The 22,393-nt window shown below is 49.8% G+C and overlaps 1 protein-coding gene and 2 long non-coding RNA genes across 3 annotated transcripts in view; 1 reads left to right on the forward strand and 2 right to left on the reverse strand.

Annotated features, from left to right (window-relative positions):
- The window catches only part of PLXNA1 (plexin A1), a 276,107-nt gene extending 272,408 nt beyond the window's left edge, over positions 1-3,699 (reverse strand). Inside the window, exon 1 of the mRNA XM_043551982.1 lies at positions 3,514-3,699. The gene's annotated coding sequence lies outside the window, so the exon portion shown is untranslated. The remainder of the gene's footprint in view (positions 1-3,513) is intronic.
- On the forward strand, positions 825-17,815 carry LOC122466682. The gene is made up of 4 exons (XR_006292387.1): positions 825-975; positions 8,924-9,100; positions 12,415-12,522; positions 17,509-17,815. It is a non-coding gene; the product is annotated as an uncharacterized LOC122466682 (long non-coding RNA).
- LOC122466683 overlaps positions 9,088-22,393 on the reverse strand; it is a 41,030-nt gene continuing 27,724 nt past the window's right edge. Inside the window, exon 3 of the long non-coding RNA XR_006292388.1 lies at positions 9,088-11,117. This is a non-coding gene — a long non-coding RNA (uncharacterized LOC122466683). The remainder of the gene's footprint in view (positions 11,118-22,393) is intronic.

Here is a 22,393-nt window from a genome sequence, read left to right on the forward strand (position 1 = left end):
CGATTTGAGTTAATTATTTGTCTTTTAAAAACGCACTTCATGCCACCCACTTTTACCGCTTCCATTTTTCCCCTTTACTCTCTGCTCCTTGTGACATTCTCTCCTCCTCCAAGGGCACGTCTTCACTAGCAACGTTAAAGCTTTGCTACATGGCTGTGTATTCACGGCATAGCGCTGGGAAAGAGCTCTCCCAGCGCTATAAAAAAACCCACCTCCATGAGGGGAATAGCTACCAGCGCTGGGGCACTGTCTACACTCGCGTTTTACAGGCAGCGCTCAGGGGGGTGTTGTTTCACACCCTTGAGTGAGAAAGTTGCAGCGCTGTGAAGCACCAGTGTAGACAAGCCCCAGGACAGCAACATCACTTCCACACTGAGCCATGTCCTCCCGTGGCAAAGGGGCCCCTCTTCTTTCCAAACACCTCTCACCTCAGATCCAACTCACTACACCAAACACATGTCTTGCAGGATATTTATCCACAAAGAGTAAAATGTAAGGAATCTGTAAGAAGCTCATGACTGGCCAAGACTCATAGTCATTGTGAGATGTATGTATGGGTAAAATTTATGGAATAAATGTATTTATAATGAAAGTATGCTTTATGGACTTGGAGTAGAAATTAGTCACCAGAAGTCCTGTGTCTCGTTGTCACTCCCCTTACTGAGCTGGGGACATAATGCAAGGTTCTATTGTCTACCCTCACCACACCCCACTCAATGGAAAACTATCAGAGACAATTACAAATAATTGAAACACCTGGTGGTGAAAAGGAACATTATAGCAGGCAGGAGATGGCCCTGGCTATGAATCAGGGTGTAGGGGGAGGCACTCTGTATCCATTCACTGAGGAAACCCCTTCGGGAGCGAGGGGCTTTCATGAACATGTGGCTCCTGATTCTTGTGCAATCAGTCAGCTCTGCAACAGGCTGAACTTGGGAGAGATCCTACCTTAGTATATAGGAAAGCTAATTGTTGGTAAGTGTGGACCCAGGTTTGTGTTTTATGAATCTGTTTTGAGCTGTAACCAGCTGTTTCCACCACTTCCTCTCACATCTAGTTAAATTTTTAGTCTCTCTTAAATAAATCTACTTTTGTTTTATTATAAGTGCTCACAAGTGCTGTGTGGTTTACAGGAGTGGTGGCTTAAGGTAAAATGGTAAACGGGGCTACACTGCACTGTTGGGTGCAGAGGATCTGGAATTTCTGTGAGTAGCCAGTGTGAGGGGCTGGATATCACAAGGGAACAATTCAAAGGAGACTTGGGGACAGGGGACCTATTGTTAACCTGCCAGGCGAAGTCAGGGCCAGAAGAGAGTGCCTGGGTGGCTGAAAGGCTGGTGGTGCCAGGGAGCTGACATCCACCTACCACAGGAAAGAATCCCTGTCCCTGGAGGTAGGGGAGAACAAGATGAATGTCAGTCTTAGATACCCTGAGAATCATCACCCCTTCCCCCTGTACTTCCCTCCACCCCCAGTGAAATCACTGCACCTCTGTTTGTTCCTTTCTTTCTCTGCACACCAGGATTGCTTGGGACATCAGCTACCGCACACCACCCAACCAGCAAGGGGCTCCTGCACATTTTTGTAAATCCCACAAAAATGGCGATTCTGTTGGTTTTTTTTTTTTCTATGACATTTCTCAATTGGATTGTGATCCTTTTTAACAACCATGAGGTATTTCAAGTCAGGAGTGCACTTCAAAAGATAGTGCAAGGATTTTGTGATCAGCTATGTTCGAGACATAAACCTGAGGGTTTCTCTTTAACTGGGTTGGGCTGGAGCCTCAGGCAAGTTTGCTTAACAGACCCTATGTTTGGTGTTAGACAGGATGTAATGTGCTAGGGGAAAGGCGCAGATGACTACAACACGGCAAGGTCATAGAGAATCAGGCCCACGGGGGACCGAGAAGAGAGGCAGTCTCTTCCTCCCTGCTCTTGGAGCTGCTGGAGGCCAGTTCAGGGGGGCATCATCCACACAGATCCAATAGCAGGATTGGGCCTTCATCTATGCACGGGTCAGCACTAACAATGCAAAGCTCTATTCCAAATGACACCTCTGCCATTGCTTAGCCCACTTGGTTCTTGAATGATTCTGCTTTGCAAGAGCCAGAACCAAAGAGGGGTGAAGGAAATTCCCTACCTGCATGAGTCACAGCTCCCTTAGCGACACCTCTCTGCCTGATAAGATTAGCTGGGCTGTTCACTAGCCCTGCATCTGAGCATCTGCTCAGTAGGCTGAGTAGGGTTACCACCTCTGAAATGCAAAAAACACCCAGCCCCAACCCCCAGCCACAAGACAAGCCCACCACAACCACAACCCCCAACCATAAGGCAACTCTGCAACACCTCCCCTTTCAACAGCCGCTTATAGTATCTAGAGAGATAACACATATAGATAAGATTGGTGAGATTGGTCACCTCACTCTTGGGTGACTCAACCCCTCTCTGACACCCGTGCAGTGCCCTTGCGTGTTGGTGGGCAGAGAGCTGCTGTATTTTCATCCGTTTTGATCTGTTATCACTTGAACTGCGGAAGGGGGAACACTGCAGCATCTTCAGCTGGACACAGAAACTTTTAACATTAGCTATCCCAGTGTATTGTGATAATAATGCAAATCTTTAGACTCATGTAAAAAAAAAACCCAGCAGATTAAATTATTTTTCTGGCAACTGGCAAATCCATTAAAAAACCCGCCAGGCTGGTCAAATACCAGGTGATAACCCTATGGCTGAGGCAAGATGTTTTTGAAAGGGAGAACCCGCTCTGGAATTTGTTTCCCTTGCTGCTCTTACAGAGGTTGAGTCTTTTGCCGCTTGGGGCTCAGTGCAAAGCCCAACTCTTTCCTACAGCTCTAGCGTCAGGGGGCGCAGGTATGTGTGTTTCTGTCTGCAGCTGAGCATGTCAGGGGGCCTGCACCAAGAGCTAACCCGATGTGTACCAATACAAATACCCTTCTTCGTAATGAGGGTTTGCACCCACAGCATGTTTTCTCTTGAGGGTTTCAAAGTGCTTTACCAGGGGATCAGGGGAGTAAAGTATGGATACTTCATTTTACAGCTGGGGAAACTGAGGCACAGAAAGAGGAAGTGTCATGCCACGCAGGGAACTGGGAATCAGACTCCCAGACCAGCGTTCAGATCACTGGACTATAGATGGCCCCTACTTCACACCTCTTGGGACATGAATTGTAGGGATCTCCCCCACCTACAGGCCTTTATATTAACAATACGACTGAAACAGGGATAAATTCCCACCCCATATCTTTAGCTATCCTAGAATTACCAATTTAACAGTCCCTGCTGCTAATGGCTCCAGCTAACCTACGTGAAGGCCTCCTAGGAGAGCACCCCATGCTGTTCTGGATTCATGCTCCCTCTGGCTGAGTTAGGAGTGGTTTGATGGAATCAGGAAGGAGCTACATGCTGCCTACATCAGCAGGAAAAGCAGGTTGGCGCCATGCAGGGGGAATAAGAGAGGAAAATAGGGGGTCCTGGAAGCCAGAGCTGAACTTACAACTGGTAGGGCCTCAAGTAGCCAGAATGGAGAGGAAAACAGGGCCTTGAACTGCTTTCCCCTCTGGCAGGCCAAGATCTAGCAGCAAGTAGATCATTGAATCAACTGTGCAGGTCCCCAGGGGTCCCTTACGGTGCCAAAGGCTGGTCCTGCTCGAAAGCTACCCAACAGCAACACAGAATTGCTGGCAACTCCATTTGGCATGTTCATTCCAATCTAGACAGGGTTCGTTGCGTTTTCAATCCCGTCAGCCTGAAAAGACAGAATACAATATCTGCCTTATTGTGGCAGCTTTGCGGAGCCTTGATTGGATGCATTCCCTTTCAAGTGACAGTTTCTCCTCCTGTATTTGTCACATCCCTTATTTGTGTATAGAGCACGGTGCGGAGGCTTAAAAGCTTTTGAGACAGAGAGGAAAAGAATGAACAAACTAGCTCTGACTAAAGCAAAGTGATTGGAGTTTGGGTTCCTCTCCCATGGATTGAAATGAACAGCTTTCCTTTTTTTTCCCCCCTCTTTTTTTTTTTTTTCCCAGAGGCTAAATTTAGTGAATTCTTTTCACATTAAAACCTTGTCAGGTATTCACATCCAAAGAGGCTGCTACTTTTGTCTCTCAAGGGAGTTACTGAGACAGCGAAACCTCTTAACCATGTGAGGAAGAAGGAAGAAAATATTCAAGAGATCCCCCACTGTCCCTTTAAGAACCTTCTCTCTCGTTGACTTTGTCTCAGGATACTTACAGAGGCACCTTGGCCTCCTCTTCTCTGGCTACTACCTTGTCTTGCAGGCAGAAGGGTAATGGTAGGAATTATCCCTTGCCCTGGTAAGTGCTTCATGCACTAGGCAGGATCACACGGTCCTTGGGCAATACTCCCATGGACATCGGTAGTGATGCCACTTGTGTAAGGACTGCAGGATCAGGGCCGTTTTCCCCTGGTCCAGTGGTTCGTGGGGAGGAGGTTGAGGTGACGGATGTCCTCATTTCTGCTCAAACTAAGGGGATCTGGATTGTCATAAAGGGGATGAGAGAAATTAAGGTCAGTGGCTGAGCTGGGAAAAGAACCCAGGAGTCCTGTCTCCCAGTCTCATGCTCCAGCCACTTCCTCTCTGATATCACCAGAATTCTATGGGGCGGGTATAGATGCTGAAGAATAAAACAAGTAACATGGATGTCCAGGCCACAGAGCAGGAAGTGGGCAGCCTGGGAGCAGGCAGGGGAATGCTGATGAGTTTGGGTTGGAGCAGAAGCAATCTTTCACCCAGAGTCCCCCCAACCACAACCACAGCATCAGGACAGCAGGAGCCTTTCTGGCTGTTGTGACATGCACAAAACGCACCATGGAGGGTGCAGCTTCTGTAAATGCAGATCCAGCAGCCATGCCCACACAGCTGTCCCAAGTCCCAAGACAGAAAGAGGTCACAGTTCTGTGCCGCAGGAGATCCAGGCCTTTGCATAGGCTCCTCACTTCCAGGCATACCCTCCCTGCACAGTGGGATCCCATTATATTCAGCAGCCCTCAGTTAGGCCAGAACACTTGGCCCAGCTGGTTTCTAGCTTGCCCATCTCTTCTGTCACTGATCTAAGATCTTAGTCTGTTCTTTCATTTTATTTTATTTTTGTAATGCTTTCCCATTCAACTTTAACTGAGAAGACACCTAAGATCCATACTATCAGTGAGGGCAGCTGGCATGAAAGGAACATTGAAGGTAGTTGACATTTCAGAGCTCCCGTTGGCTCTGGAGGGAAGATTTGAAGTAGATGTCTCAGCTCTCGGCTGGATCAAAAACCACAGAGGTTAGGGGCTTCCTCTCTCTCACTCTCATTATGCTGAGAATGAGTAGCCAACACCTGCACGACTCACTGAAAACTTTGACCCAAATTCGATTTAAAGGCATCTGTTTTCAGTAGTTCTGGTCCATCTTTCTCTATTAGATGGATGACTCAGGGATCATTGTTCCCTAAGGTGACTTGCAAGTATTTTGTTTAAAAGAAATTAGCCAGGAGGGTTGGCTGGCTCAGGAGAGTGGTTATGGCCGAGGGAGACATTCCCTTTCAGCTCATTGGTTTGAATCCAGCCCCGGCGAATAATGAGTGGCCAAAAATGATTATCTAAACTATGGCTCTTTGGTGTGAAATCGGTTTGGTGGCCTCAGGTCAAGTCTCGTGGCCACATACCACATCCTAAAACCAACGGAGCCTCTTTCTGTCTGAGATCTCAGGTAGCAGAAAAGGAACCTGAACAGCCCTGGAGTTTGGGGTACATCCCGATCCAAACTCTGCAGCTTACTTCCAGCTGATGTGGAGACGATATGCTCTTTTCTGCCATCCTCAGCTGGGCAAGAGGCAGCAGGAGCAGACAAATCCCTTGGAAACGCCAACCCTGCTATTTCCCCCACCTTGCGCTGATGTCTTTGCTAATAAAGAGCCAGGGAATGGAAGCACAAAGCAGACAGGCTGGGCAAGCGGAATGGTGCCCAAACAGAGCGTTTGTCAAAGATTTCCAGTCGGCATCAGCAACTCTTTAAGCTTCTTGACAGTCGGGATAACAAAATATGTCTGTAGAGCTCTGGGGATACAGAGTGAAATTAAAATGGATAATGAATAGAGCCATTTTCCAGGGTATCGCAGCTGCGAATGCTAGCAGGGCCAGAAAGCAAAATGCACTAGACAGGCACCCATGAAAGGGACCACACCGTGTTTTGGGGTCCCACCACCATGCAGCCCTGTGTTCCCCTGCCTGACGCATGAGGAAGATATTTGCCATCTACTAACAGGGATCTTACACTGTATCCTTGAGGGCTGCCCTCTAGATTGGCAAGCATGCGCAGTGTATTGCTGGGTACAGGGCTAATGGAATCATCTCCCCCATTTGCTTGTTGTGCTTATGTCCCTTGAAAGGGGAATTTTTTTCTGTTAAAGCTCTCATTGAGCAGTCTGCGGTATTGTTAATTGCATCTGGAGGGGTTTGTGTTCTCTCCACGCAGGGGTATAAAACGAGAGGATTGCACAGTTCAAGGACCCAGGTCATCTTGAGGAGGGGAAGAAGGAAGAGAAAAAAGGGGGGGGTGTCTTTATGTGTCCTGTTGCACTTGGATCAACCTGTTCTTAGACTTGGGGGGTGGGGGCATTTCCATATATTTGCCAAATGTCTCTGTCATCCCAAAGCGAGTTTGTATAAAGGGTGAGAGGGCAGGTTGGGTTATTTATTTGCTGTGATTACTCTGGGGCAGGGGTCGGCAACCTATGGCACGCATGCCAAAGATGGCACACGAGCCGATTTTTAATGGCACGCTGCTGCCTGCCAGGTCCCAGCCGCCGGCCCCGCTCAGCCCGCTGCCGAACCCAGGCCGGCAGCAGGCTGAGTGGGGCCGGCAGCCGGGACCCCGGCAGGCTGCAGCGTGCCATTAAAAATCCTGCCTGCCCCAACCCGCTCTTCTCCGCCCCGCCCCCCACGGGGGCAGAAGAAGCTTGGTCCTGCCGGCTGCTGCTGCAGGGCAGGCAAGCTCCCCCTCTCCCGCCTCTTCCCCCAGCATGCTGGGTTCCTGCCCCTCCTCCTCTCCCTCCCTGCTGCCCATCCGCTGATGGCCCTTGCGAGGAGAGGGAGAAGTGGAGCCACAGCGCCCTTGCTGCTCCAGGGAGGAGGCAGAGAAGAGGTGGGGATGAGGCCTTGGGGAAGGGGGGGTGGAATCAGGGCATATCCCCTCCAGGCCCCTGCCGTGAGCCGCTCTGGGCAGGGGGCTAGGAGCACCCCCAGGACCCCAGCCCACACCCCCAGCCCTCTGCCCTGACCCCTGTACCCCCCCGCACACCCCAGCTCTCTGCCCTGACCCCTGCACCCCCCACACACCCCAGCCTCCTGCCCTGACTCCAGCACCCCCCTCACATGCCCCCAGCCCTCTACCCTGACTCCTGCACCCTTCTCACACACCTGCAGCCCCCTGCCCTGACTCCTGCACCCCCCACACATACCCAGCCCCCTCACACCCCATGCCCTGACTCTTGCACCCCCTACATTCCCACCCCCACCCTGAGCACCAAATGGGAGCTCCTGCACCCCCCACCTCCCCGACATTCCCACTTGCACCCCTCACACCATATGGGAGCTGTCCTGGTAAGCACTCCACATCCAAACCTCCTGCCCCAACCCTGAGCCCCCTCCCTCATTCTAGCTCCTGGCCAGACCCTGCACCCCAACCCCCAGCCTGCTCCTTCACCCCAGCCCTGTGCTCAGTGCACTCCCACCCTCAGCTCAGTGCAGAGAGAGAGGAAGAGAATGGCTAGAACCAGGGAGAAGGTAGGTACCCACTCTATGTGGGCAGGGCCAGGATCCCAGACCGGCAGCGGGACCCTGGCTGGCAGGAGTCGGCGGACGGAACCCCAGACCGGCAGCGGGCTGAGTGGCAGTGGGCTGAGCCGCTCAGCCCGCTGCTGGTCTGGGGTCCTGGTCGCCAGCCCCGCTCAGCTCGCTGCCGGTCTGGGGTTCTGGCTGCCGGCCTCTTGCCAGCCGGGGTCCCGGCCGCAGGCCCTGCTCAGCCCGCTGCCGGCCTCGGTGAACGGGCTGGTGGCATAAGATCAGCATTTTAATTTAATTTTAAATGAAGCTTCTTAAACATTTTGAAAACCTTGTTTACTTTACATACGACAATAGTTTAGTTATATAATATATAGACTTACAGAGAGAGACCTTCTAAAAAATGTTAAAATGTATTACTGGCATGCGAAACCTTAAATTAAAGTGAATAAATGAAGACTCAGCACACCACTTCTGAAAGGTTGCCGACACCTGCTCTGGGGTATGCTTGACAGATTCTCCAGATTGTTACTGGAAGGTCTGGGTGTAAGTTTCAATACATGTGTGGCAAGGCAAGGCAATCAGCACTAGATCTGAGATGTGGGAGTGATGACAGAGGGAGGAGCAAGATGGTTTTTATGGGAGGTTTGCACGGTTCTCACTCTCTCTCTTCTTTTAAGGCTGCCTTTGTACTCACAAAAGACACCAGACTTCACTGTCTCAAAGGCTGACGTCCTCCATTTACACAGAACAAATACAACGCACTGCGCCACTGTCCCTTACCAACATGCCTTGACTATAGGCCTACAGAAACCACTCTAGGGGAGAGAGCGCCTCTAGACTAGCCAGTAGGGGCTGAGAGGGAAGATGGTTCATTCAGTCCTTGGGCTGTTACTCAGTAAGTGTGATGGAGACACCTGCCAGCTCCCTGGAGACCTCTGCCCATTTCACACAGGCCACCCTGGGGGCTGTTAGGGAGGAATGACTTTGTGTATTGATATTTCTTCATCTAAGTCTATTTTCCCAGTCATCAACCTGCCATCTCAGCACCTTATAGACTCTGATGGTGCTGGTGAGACTAACACTGTGTCCCTCAGTCATTATCTTTGGGCTCCCAGTTCCCCCTCACAGACTCTTGCTGGTGCTTCCACACTGCAGCCTGAGTGACTCCTCCGGATCTGTGGGCTCCTTGCTAGGTGACGCTGAGATCACCTGCTAAACCAAATCCAGGCCTCTCCCCACAGTGTGAAACCAAATGCAGACAAGCCTGACTTCTACTTGGGGGAAGTTTGAAGGTAAGAGACAGACTTTCTCCCCAACCCCTTCGGCACCACAAAGAATTGTGTGAGAATGTCTAACTCCATCTGATAATCCTGTCACATGGCAAACAGCCTAAGATACATCAGCAACAGAACTCACAGCCTTTAACTCCCCAAAGCAAGGACCTCTGCCCAGTGAGTTACAGCAGTCCCTGTGTTAAGTAAGCCACTAGAGCAAAGCAAACAGCTGCTTTGGCACAGTCCAGCCTCTAAAGGGAAGCGTTGTACACACAAGTAGGTTGGCTGGAGCTGGTACTTGGGGATATATAGTACTTCATGGGTGGCCCCAGCAGTTTCTGCAGCATTTCAGCTTTAATTAAAGATAGATAAATAAATAAAGTCTTTGCCCTTTCTGACTGCAGAGGTGGCATGATGCAGGGCTGTCTGCCTGAGTCTGCAGGCAGCCTGAAACAATAGCTCTAAGAGACGGATAAGGCAAGCCCACTCACTGCAACAGAATGTTGACTGAAAGAAACCGCAGAACAGCTGTTTGAATGTTAACATGCACATCACTGTGGATCATTTTAGTGGGGACTGTCAGTTAATCTAGTAAGGTGGACAGCACTTGGAATTGGGAATTGTACTTGTGCAGAGCATTCACTCCTTTTCCACAGCCAAATCAGCTCATTAGAAGAGTGCCATATCTCTGAGAGCCATCTGCCACCTTGGCCAAGTCCCCACCTCCCTTCATACCACAACCACCAGCTTCTTCACAGTGCAACATTCACTGTGTTTTTCAGCTCACACTCTCCCCACCTCCTCTCTACAGCCAGGTGCAGTTACAGACTCTTTGCAGTGCAGATCAGGTTTCTTGGTGGCACTTGGGACCACAGGTGGCATTTTCTATCCAAACAAGGCTTTCTGCTCCTCCAACGAGTGGCAGCAGCAGCAGAGGTGGTGCTCTGTATGTGAGTATTGCACAGGATCGATTGCACTCCCCTCTGGTTTAAATTGGAGAGGGTGATTGCTGTGATTTAGACTTTCAGTTCCAGCTAGTTTTATACTAATCTCTTTCCATCTGGAATTGAAAAAATATAATATCAGGTTAAAAGACATCTTTTGTGTCCTCTCCTAGGATGATAATCAGGCTTTACACTTACCTTGCAGCTTTCATCAGAGAAGGGGGTTAAGTAGCATTATTCCTATTTCACAAATGGGGAAACTGAGGCACAGAGCGATGACGTGACTCGCCACATGGCAGGTCAGTGACAAGAGTCAGGAATAGAATACAGGTCTCCTGACTGTAAGTTGCCTGTTCTAACCACTGCACAATTCGAATTCTTGTTTCTATAACTTATTTTGTATGAGGAGAAGTCACCAGGATAGTTATTTCCAGTACCCTCTCATCTGCTGACTCAGTTTCCAATTCCAAGTGTCATTCATCATATCAGAGTATCCGGCTGCTCCTACTAAAATTCAGTCAGTGGATGGAGCTGCACCAAGCCCTTTAACAGGTCAGATCTGTTTCCTCATGGCACGCAACATGTGGGGAGACAGAAGAGACACAATAGTTCTGTTGCTTTCTTTGGTGCATACAGGGAAGCCCATTTAAAATTAAAATAGACGTGGCAGGAGCTGGTGTAAATAATGCATTTGTGGTGCACTACACAGTTTACAGAGCCTGTATTCACTGTTTAATCTTATTTAAAGAAACCCAGCCCTGCCTGCATCATTAAAAATGCATCCTGGTTTCAACTTCAACATAGACATACTCACCACTGAGAAGCAGACAGTTCGGATACTGTTTTCATGTCTTCACAGTCTCAGTTGGTCCTAGATACTTTCCTACAGGGCGCACTGAGACCTCTGGATCCCATGGAAAATTCATACCTTGGCTCTGTGCATCTTCTATACGGCCCTTTAGAGCTGTGCATTCTGCATAGGGGCCTGGGATGGGAATCAGGACTCCTGGGTTCTGTTCCTGGCTGTGCCATCGACTCATTGTAAGGTCTTGGACAACTCACTTCTTGTCCCTCTGCCTCATTTTTCCTGCCTGTAAAGTGGGGATAATCATAGTTATGACCAGAACGCTGTACAAAAGAGATCTCTATAGATGTGTACATGTAGCTAGTCAGTAGGAAGAGGCCATCTGCTGGAACATAAGAATACCACTGCAAGCACTGTTCAGGGTGTAGGTTCAGTAAACCAGCTCTGAGCACTACAAACCTACCTCTGTAAAGTGCTTAGCCGTCTTATGGAAAGTGCTATACAAGGCTCAGAGATGCGGCCAGGTGCTGGAGTCAACAGGACCTGCTTTCAGATCGAACACCAGTTAGTTTTACTATTCCTTCCCTTGCATCCCTCCCTACATCTCAGGCTTTCTTCTCACCCTCTCACTGCGTGAAGCCCATCAGCTCCCACCTGGCTCAGTGCAGGCTGTGGGCTGTAAGATTCTCTAGGCAGGCCCCCTGTGTGTGTGTCTGTGCAGGACAGCCTACACTTAGCATGGAGAGACAGCAGCCTTGGAAAATGAATCTTTCACACACTGCAGTTGTTTGCTCTGGGATTTCCTGGCAAGCAAATGCCTCCCAGACCAGGAGCCCTAAATAATCATCTCAGGCCCCAAGGGGCACGGTCACACCTTCTGCCACAAATTTCACACAAACACAGACATTGTACATGATTCAGTTGGCATCTCTGGCTGCTGACAGTGGTGTTGTAGCAGACTGTCTGTGGCCTCAGAGGCAAGGGATGGAGAGAACCTCGCTCCCTGTTCCTGTCCCGATGCAGGATTGCTCTGTACAGCTCCTCTCTTCCAGCTTGAGGCTGAAGCACAAAGTCTCCCTCCTTGGGAAAACAGGCTCCCACACAATGTTTGCTCTTCATTTTCATTCCAGTGACACAGTTTCAGGGGCTGGCATTTCATGACTGGCTCTGTGATGGAACTTAATTCGTCTTGCATGATGTGCAGTTGATGATGGGGCCTGGGGAGGGGTTAAATGGGGGCGGGGGTAGGAGGGGGAAATGTACTCCAAGGGCCTGACTGCAATTTGCAGTGTCTTTCTAAACGGTATAAGCCACTGGCTCAGATGAGCTTGCTGGAGGGGTGAGGTTTGGCACAGGGGGGTCTACAGCAAAGCTGGCTGTAGTACTAAACACCTGCTTTCCACCAGTGGGTGCATCTCTCAGATCAATTGTTCTAGCAATTAATAATTGCAATTACCAATAATAAGCTCCACCCTTCCTATCAGTCCTACACCAACAGAGCAGTTTATGTTTGGGACACACACAAAGTGTGCTTTTTAACTTAGTTGTTACTTGATTGAGTCTTAATTGAAATTCCCGTTCAGGTGAAAAGAAGAAAATCCTGAGATTTTACAGACCAGTTCACTGTGGGCCCCCACACAGCGAGCACCGACCGTGGGACCCAACGGGCAAACAGTTTCCGTGTAGTACAGGTCAGTGCTATTTTCCAGGACTTCGCCCCTTAAAGGAATGGTTCGTAGAAGAGTAAAACTCTGCTCCCTCTCGGAGGGAGCACAGCAACTGTCATTCTCCAATCCATCTGCCATTGCCAAGAGCTAATCACTCCCGTATTAACGGCATTTCATGCTTCAGCACATGAGCTGGTACAGTAAGTGGAAAGGGTTTTTTCTTTTAAGGAACAGTGGTGCTGTCAGCTGCATATCTGAATCTTGATGACGCCCGCGTTCCCACGCACTGCCTGCCAGTTCATGACCGCAGCTTCCGTCCAATCAGACCAGAGAACAGTCAGTGTCCCATGTTCCTAGAGGGTTTGCCCTTTTAACAGGGCTGGAGACTGGCTCCCTTGGGTTAGCCCCAGAACAGGTTCAGCACAGGGCAGCAGCCCTGCCCTTCCCCACAGCTCTGCCAAAGCACCTGCAGATGGCCTGCATACCCATCCCCCATTTCAGTGCTGCCAATTCACCTGGCCTTCCCATGCTGCTCCAGTCCCAGGCTCGCCCCACATATCTCTGCAGATGCACCTCACTCTTGACCCGCAGGGTCCCCATGCTGTTCCACTCCGGGCTCCCCTAAGAACCTGCCAACCTTACCCTGCAGTGATTCCATGCTTCACAAATAACCCCAGCTGAGGCCACTGCACTCGTTTCACTTGTGGCCCGAAGCCAAATACAGTCTTCAATGTCTCCAGTGGTTACACCCACCTCCTCCTCCAGTCTCCGAGGGGGCTAATCAGGGACAGCGATGGCTGAAGGGATGCTCCCCTGTCCTCTCCCCCATAGATCCCTTGGGTACATGGGGCAGGGAAAGGAAGCTTGCAGCACAGCCGCTAACAGTCTGGTTTGGCTGGGACAGTTCTGGGTTTTGAAAACCCATCCTCGTCCTGCTGTTCCAGCCAGTGCCTTGGGACCATGGGGCAGGCAGCTTCTCAGCAGCCTAGCTCTTGCAGGCTGAATATCATGGCTGCAGGCAGTTGGCTCCCAGCTCTGACCCCCAATAGCTTTCTCTAGAGCTGCCCTGAGCTGGAGCTGGGGAGCCTGATGCATGCAGTGGACAGAGGCAGCCAGCAGGGAGCAGAGGCAGGGGCTGCTGAGAAGCTGGGAGGGAGTCTGCTATCTATGTGAGCAACAAGAGATCAGTCCCCAGCGGGAGATGGGGCAAGTCATGCACGGGGGAGAGCCATGAGGGAGGGAGAGCATTAGGCGGTGGGGTTTTATACCTTCTTCAGAAGCAGCTGGTACCAGCCATTGCCCGAACCAGGATACTGGACTGGATGGACCTTGAGTCTGATCCAGTCTGGCAAATATCTGTGTAACAGGGAGGGATGAGGGATCTGGGAGTGAGGAGGTGGGCAGAGAATTGGCAGGGAGAGAGGTATCTGGGGAGAAGTTTGAGAGAGAAGCTGAGGCTTCAAAGTGATGCAGAGATGTGGGAGAATGGGGGCTAGGGGATAAGAATAGCAAATGTCACACCCAACAGAGAGAAGGGAAAGAGGGAGATGGAGAGAAGAGAAATAGACCCACGGAGGGAGGGGAGAGAGAATGGGCAAAGCCAGGTGAGGTGTAGCCAGGGGTTGGGCTCAGGTGCAGACCCATCACAGACGGGAACTCAGCCCCGAGAGGCTGAGAACCGTGTCTGAGATGAGAAAGCCCCAGCGGATAGCAGGTTTAGCTGGGACTAACCTCCAATCACCCCTCCCTGCTTGCAGACCAGTCAGTCCCAGTGTGTTACTGACACGGCCCCATTGCCACACCGCCCTGGTGCTGCATGTGTCCGTAATGGAATCTCATGGTAATTAAGAGGCGTGACACTACGGCCGCCTTAATTCAGACATAATGCGCTGCAGCGTCTTCTTAGCAAAGATGCGCTAAGTGAGCTGGACAGGTACCTCCTTCCCAATGAATCAGTCACAAGCAGGAGTAAGCGAGGTTAAAGCTCTTCACGTGGGCCATTAAATACTGAAACCAGCTGGCCATCTTCCTGACATCCCCACTACAGGTGGGTTTGGGGCAGGCCCTACAGGGTAAGCCAACTGGGCAGGTCCCCATCTGCAGCCCACTCACCCTATATGGCCAGCTCTCCTGCCTCTGTGTACCCATTACTCCCCACCATCTGCTCTACCCTGCCTGTAAGCCCCCTCAGACCGGGGTGATCCCCCTCCACATTCCAGACACCTGTTTGTGGGTCTCTAATGACCCTGCCCTATATGGAGTCAGGAGTTGGAACCAAAGGAGAACTTTCCAGGCACAAGACAGCATGGGGGGAAGAGCCGGTCTCTGCCACGATGCTGAACTCAGACAGGAATGGGGGCCAGCTGGTTTCAGAGCTGGTTTCAGAGTCACAGCGTGCTGACTTCACAGGGCCATCTCGTCACACCAAAGGAGCAGACCCGTGTTCTCGTGAGGTATTGACCAGCCCACCTGCCTTGGTTCCCCTCAAAAGGAAAGGTCCTTGTAACTGGCATGGGTGTGGCTATGCCTGCACACGCCCAGTGTGAACTAGAGTTTCAGGGGCCTGGACAGACTCACCAGTCCAGGCCGTTCTCTCCTGAGTGCTTGCTGTATATTGTAATGTCTAGCCCAGCATTGACAGGGCCTGCATGTGTGAAGCTCCCTCTAAGGAGCTGACAGCAGGCCATTTGTTAGGGGCACATTAATTGGCGATGTTTAACCCTCCTGGGAAGCTGGAGTATAGTTTATTCTGTTCCTATTGTGCTGGGTGATCAAAATTAGAGAGTTCTAAAACTCAGTCAAACTAGCAATGAGGAGCTAGCACAGAGGAAAGTCATCTTCTTCTTCCCAGGGGGCCTGGGCTGTTTCCTGTCCCTGACTGAGCAATGCAGGATATATCTTTGCATGCAGCTCCTGCCTCATCTCCCCAGCCCTCCCTCTCTGCATTAGGATTAGGCCAAAAAAGCCTTTTGTTTGTGACCATCCTCTGCTGGCCGATCTAATTTGGGTTAGAAACAACCCAAGCTTTAACCCTTTACTCCTGAGCCAGTCTGCGTCCTCCCCTTCCACCTCACCCCAGAAACACTGACCTGTCAAAGGCCAGGGCAGTGACAACACCTTGCATGTCTCCAGTGTTTCCCATCCCAGCATCTCACGGAGAGTCAGTATCAATACCACTAGCGGACAGCGCTATTCGAAACTGAGGTAGAGAGAGGGAAAGTGACAGCCAGAGTCACACACAGCAAGTCAGGGGCAGAGCTGGGGAGAGAATGCAGATGTCCTGGCTCCCAGGCCTGTGCTCTTGACAGTAAGTCACACTGAGATTAAACCTGCCACCCCAGGTTACAACTGTGTGTCTGCCAGCTCAGTGGGGAGCTCTCCCGCTCCCACCAGGCTTCTCTCCCCTCTGCCCACCAGACAGCTGTTTCTGGAGCATTTCCTGGTCCGTCCCCCCCACCTACCCCACTGGGCCTCAGTCCCAGCCTTTGCCCTGCTACCCCACCCTGCACCTATGTGTTAAGCCCTGAGCAGGGAGTTAACTCCTTTGTTTGCCAGCAGTCAGGGAGGGTCACTTATCCAAAAATAATAATAACCCTCAGCCGTTTCCTGCCTTATCGCTGTGGGTTGTGAGGTGATTTGTGGTTAAACAGGAGTGCTTCTGCCTTGGTAACCCACCCTTCATCCCTGCCCAGCTCAGTGCAGGATGTACAGACACACACCAGGTGGCTCTGCTAGAGCAAAGAGTTGCTGGTGGGAAATGGCAAGATTATGATGGGGGTGGGGGGCTGCTAGCATTCCCGTTTCCTTCCACACACCAGCTCCTTCCCCACTTTGGGGAATGAGGCAATTCCCACAGGAAGCAGATCCTTCCCCTCAGTGAAAGACCCTATTGTGCTGACAATATTGTGTATTGTCCCACCTACAGCAGCTCACCCCACTTGGTGAGAGTAAAGGCACCCTCCACAAACTCCTTCCCCCAGTTTGAGACAGCAGGGTTCCCCTCCAGATTGCATCTCCCCCCCAGAACGATGTCCTCCCCCCATAACACACACACTAGTGCCTTCCCTCATTCTTCAGAACACAGACTAACTGCCTCATGGGAAGGAGGATCTCCCACTTCCCCAGCCCAGAGTGGTACCAACCTTTCCCCTTCCCTCGAGCTGACCCCAACCAGAGTGACCTTTCGCAGCAGTGCCGAGACTCACTGGCAGGATCATTTTACATTAGGGATTAAACCCACATGCCCCCAGGCATCTGCCCCAGCTGTTAACAATGCCTTTGACCCAGGTCCAGGAGGCCAAGAAGGCAGCTGTCCAGAAATAAACCCCTTGCTTCCCTTCTACTACCAACCACAGCATACAGACTCCCAAGTGATCAGACTCCATCTGTGCTCTGATCAATAGCCGGAGCTGTTGACTAATATTCACCTCCGTGGCACATATATCTTCACGTTGACTTTCAGCTTAAGTATGTGGTTAAATAAATGCTGAGAGAGAGAGAGAGAGAGAGAGAGAGAGTCCACATTTGTGCGTGTGTGTGATTTGGAAGGAGGGAGGTCATTATTAATAATAAATAATATTTTATAATTGTTAACACTGATTTTCACTGTATAATGCCTCCTTCTGTCCCAGACACACAAGGTGCTATACAGCAGAATGAAAACACCGACTGTGTGATAAAACATCACCCTCTTTAAAACACACACATACACAGCCCACTGTCCACTCTTGCAATTCGCAAATTCACACCACACCACAGGGCAAACTGTTTGCAGAAGACACTGCGATGGAGGTTGGGAGATAATGCACGCCTGTGAAACGAGCAATTAAGGCACATTAATTATAATAATAATAATTATCACAAAATAGCATTTTTATGGCACAATATTATGCTGAAGGATTTACAACATACTGATTCATGAAGTTCATAATTAAAGTTATTTTAGTTTCTAATTTCATTTTAATTCCATTCCAATAAAATATATGACAAATATATTTTTTTAAAATCCAGAAACCATCACTGAAGACAATTTCCCTGTACAGAAATGTTATATTATAGCACAGCCATCCCACGAGAAGCATCACGAATCTCAGTAAGGAGGAAATGTCCAGCTATATGAAATATACTCCCTTGGTTCCTGTGCTCAGGACTCACTCTAGTGGCTAGCTCCCGCAACAGTAACAGTCTGTTACTCCCTCCCCAAGAAGAATTACGCCTACAAAAGTGGCAGGAGTTGGTGCTTTTGGTGTTGAACACCCCTGGTTCAAACCCCTCCCCCAGGATGGTGTCTGTGTACATGAAGCTGTAAGTGTGTGACATGTGGATGATGTCCACATTAATAAAATAGCTTTTTGCCCATTATGTCTCCTGAAATCCAATAAGCCAAATATGCCCTCTTAGTTACCTGTATTTGCTTTAATCAGATCAGAATACCAAGAAAAAGAAAGTACCCATGCATCAAGTTAGCACAGAGAGCAGATTCTTAATTACAAGCGATATTCAGCACCATTTCATTCTTACCTCAAGTCTCCCTCCTTCTCCAGGTACCACAGACTGACAGGTTGAATGAAACGGTTCCGTTTTATCAAAACAAAACGTTTTGATGGACCCAACACTATTTTATTTTATTTTTATTTATTTCATTTTGTGCAAAATGTTGAAATTTTTTGGTTTTCTCATTTTGAAATAAGAAAATATTTGAAATCATAGATTCTCTCAGGAAACAACAAAATGCAGTTCCCGCCCAGTTCCACGGCAGTCCTTGAATCGGCAGTAACCACGTGTCGTCTCTATGGCCATTGTTTTCAAAAGTAGCAACTGATTTGAAGTGCCTCCATTTTGGTTGCTCAACTTGCAACGCGTGGGGCCTGATTTTCAGAGGTGCTAAGCACCCGTTGATCCCATTAATGCCAGGTGCAGCCGTGAGTGCTCACCGCTTCTGAAAATGATGCTCAAGGCATTTCCAAGTTGGACACCTAAATTGGGGCCTTTTTGACAATTTTGGGCCATATCTTTTAAAGTTCCATATACCCCAAAATACTCCAGCCCAGCCCACTAGGCGTCCGCTCCCCTGTGCACTCCCTGACAATCCAACAGGTTTCCCCTCTCAGAACCAAACCAACAGACACTGCCACCAGACTGATACAAAAACCAGTGTGCCTCACCCCCACCAGTTCCCTCTGTGTTCTGCTAGAGGTGCCCCCTTAGGAAGTCAGCCCTAGTCCTAGAACTAGGCTAACATCACTGAAGAGGCTGGCGCACAGACAAGGAATAAGCCAAGGAGTCATAATAACATCAAGATCTAATAGAAACACAGGGTTGGAGGGAGAGGAAAATCAAGGTCTGGTAACTGGAAAAGAGGGAAAGAAATATTTACCGGCTTGGAGAGTAGCCTCACTTGGTAAAAGCATATTAGTAATACTGTATCAACCCCACATGGGCACCTAGGACTTCCTGGCCAGGGCTAGACTCAGAGTCTCTTGCTCCAAAATCACAGGTCCCTACCATTTAACCTAAATAAGAATCACCACTGACCATTTAGCAATATAAGATTTATGACTCCCAGATATGCAGTTCTGACTCCATCCTGTAGAGGGCATTGGTTCTCATACACTCCAGCCAATATATTACAATGTGGTGGTGATATTTGCCAAGCTTGCAAAGGGTAAATATTCAAAAACTGAATATTTGTAAAGTACTTAGGAGACAGGGTTCAGGGCATATAAATTAATATTGTTATTATTTAGACAGGGCCATGGATGTGCTTGGTTTATAACTGACCAATATGAAGACAGGGTCCCTGCCCCAAGGTAAAAACAATCTAAATAATTAGTATTTTAAACACTGGAGAAGGAAAAATAGATAATTTGAAACCAAAAGAATGTGGTAGTGTCCTTTTAAATTGCAGCTCTGCATTCCCCTGAGAGATTCCCCCGCACCCCACCCCACCCCACCCCTCGCTGCCTTTAATGTGTCCTCCACTTGCCTGACATTGAGGGTAGCTGAAATCTGAACACGGAGGACTCCATTTTATTGTGTTTGAATAACAATAGCTGCTTAGCATAAATAAATTGCATTTCCCTCCACATTTACAAGTGAGTTTCATAAAAGGGGAAACTCTAATCCGCATTGAATACCCTGGCCACCCCCCAGTCCAGGGTTACACACACACACACACACACACACACACACACAAGCAATCATACACATGCAAACACACACACACAAGAGACAGGCTGAGTGAAACACACTCACAGTTAGGCCGACACACAGGGCCCTCTCCAGAATTGCCCTACAGCCACTTTGTCCAAGGATGGGTGCAAACCCCACCCCCTACCCCTACCCAGGAACACTCCTGGGCATAGGGGACCCCTAAACCTGATGCAAGCTGGCTTGGCTGTGAGCGGGGGGCATGGCTGAGGCAGTCCCACTCCCCAGCTATTCTGCGCTCCTGCAGCGGGCTGTGACAACTACTGCAGCTGTAAGTTAAGGCAGCCCTCAGGGATACCTTAGCGGCAGCCTCTGAATAAGGGAGGCACAAGCTGTCCCCCTTATGTCCCAACACAGGCACCTGCACAGAGATGAATCCCCCTCCCCACCCCCGTCAGATATACAAACACACACAGCCAGGAATACACACACAATTGATCTCACATTGTACCGCATGGCCAAACGTGAGTCATAGCTGCTTCTCCCCCCACTATTATGGATCCATTATGCAGCTAGCACAGGAACAGTGCGGTGGCAGTGGCAGGCGAGTGTGCGGTTTTCCCATGAAACACAGCCAGTCTATTTCCTTCCTGTAAGGGCAGCACAGCTCCCTCGCTCTCCCACTCCCCACCTTTCCCTCTCTCCCTCCCTCTGCCACCGGCATCTGCGCTCTCTGCCATGCAGCCAGGATCACAGCAGCCCCCCTGTGCTGCTGTCCAGTTGTTGCTTCACACCAGGCTGTGCCAGTGAAGCGAGAATGGATTAGGAGGGAGAAGGCCTTGGGACACCAGCAGCCCATAGTGTTCAGTCTGGGCCATGAGGAATTCCAGATCTGAACCCTTCCTGCAGGGGTTCCTCTCTGGGGCCCGATTCAAACCCAGCTCTGGTTTTCCTTAGTGCATCTTCTCTTTCACTGTGGCCTTCTGGCTAGATCCAGAGCCTGCATTGGGCTAACCAGCTCACAGAACAAGCAGGTGTTTGCAGGCGGTTTGGTGCTTTGGCAGCACTAAATCTGGGCAAACAATTTTAATGAACAGCCCCCAGATTTCCTCCTCTTGTCTGCATGTGAATTAGCCACAAACAGGGTGTGATTCTCACATCTCTGCTTACTGTTCACAGGGCTTCAATGAACAGTTTGCACCAGTGCTTAATTTGTAACGAAAGAGGTGCCCGGGGTCAAGCAATTTTTTTACTTTCATAACTAATGCAGCAAGCCCAGAGGGGCCGGGGCTATGAACTGCCAGGCCTAGAGGTGCCGGGGCTCAGCCCTGGCAAGCCCTGGCACAAATTAAGCACTGGTTTGCCCAAAGAGTCTGAGCTGGTGGGCTATTTGCCACCCCGGCTTTCACTCACACTGTGTGAGCTGCATTTCCTGCTACGCTCATAGAATCATAGAATCTCAGGGTTGGAAGGGACCTCAGGAGGTCATCTAGTCCAACCCCCTGCTCAAAGCAGGACCAATCCCCAATCAAATCATCCCAGCCAAGGCTTTGTCAAGCCTGACCTTAAAAACTTCCAAGGAAGGAGATTCTACCACCTCCCTAGGTAACATATTCCAGTGTTTCACCACCCTCCTAGTGAAAAAGTTTTTCCTAATATCCAACCTAAACCTCCCCCACTGCAACTTGAGACCATTACTCCTTGTCCTGTCCTCTTCTACCACTGAGAATAGTCTAGAACCATCCTCTCTGGAACCACCTCTCAGGTAGTTGAAAGCAGCTATCAAATCCCCCCTCATTCTTCTCTTCTGCAGACTAAACAATCCCAGTTCCCTCAGCCTCTCCTCATAAGTCATGTGTTCCAGACCCCTAATCATTTTTGTTGCCCTTCGCTGGACTCTCTCCAATTTATCCACGTCCTTCTTGTAGTGTGGGGCCCAAAACTGGACACAGTACTCCAGATGAGGCCTCACCAATGTCGAATAGAGGGGAACGATCACGTCCCTCGATCTGCTCGCTATGCCCCTACTTATACATCCCAAAATGCCATTGGCCTTCTTGGCAACAAGGGCACACTGTTGACTCATATCCAGCTTCTCGTCCACTGTAACCCCTAGGTCCTTTTCCGCAGAACTGCTGCCTAGCCATTCGGTCCCTAGTCTGTAGCTGTGCATTGGGTTCTTCCGTCCTAAGTGCAGGACCCTGCACTTATCCTTATTGAACCGCATCAGGTTTCTTTTGGCCCAATCCTCCAATTTGTCTAGGTCCCTCTGTATCCTATCCCTGCCCTCCAGCGTATCTACCACTCCTCCCAGTTTAGTATCATCCGCAAATTTGCTGAGAGTGCAATCCACACCATCCTCCAGATCATTTATGAAGATATTGAACAAAACCGGCCCCAGGACCGACCCCTGGGGCACTCCACTTGACACCGGCTGCCAACTAGACATGGAGCCATTGATCACTACCCGTTGAGCCCGACAATCTAGCCAACTTTCTACCCACCTTATAGTGCATTCATCCAGCCCATACTTCTTTAACTTGCTGACAAGAATACTGTGGGAGACCGTGTCAAAAGCTTTGCTAAAGTCAAGAAACAATACATCCACTGCTTTCCCTTCATCCACAGAATCAGTAATCTCATCATAGAAGGCTATTAGATTAGTCAGGCATGACCTACCCTTGGTGAATCCATGCTGACTGTTCCTGATCACTTTCCTCTCATGTAAGTGCTTCAGGATTGATTC

The sequence above is a fragment of the Chelonia mydas genome, chromosome 7 (genome assembly GCF_015237465.2).
Source record: "Chelonia mydas isolate rCheMyd1 chromosome 7, rCheMyd1.pri.v2, whole genome shotgun sequence".
In the NCBI taxonomy this organism is placed as follows: domain Eukaryota; kingdom Metazoa; phylum Chordata; order Testudines; family Cheloniidae; genus Chelonia; species Chelonia mydas.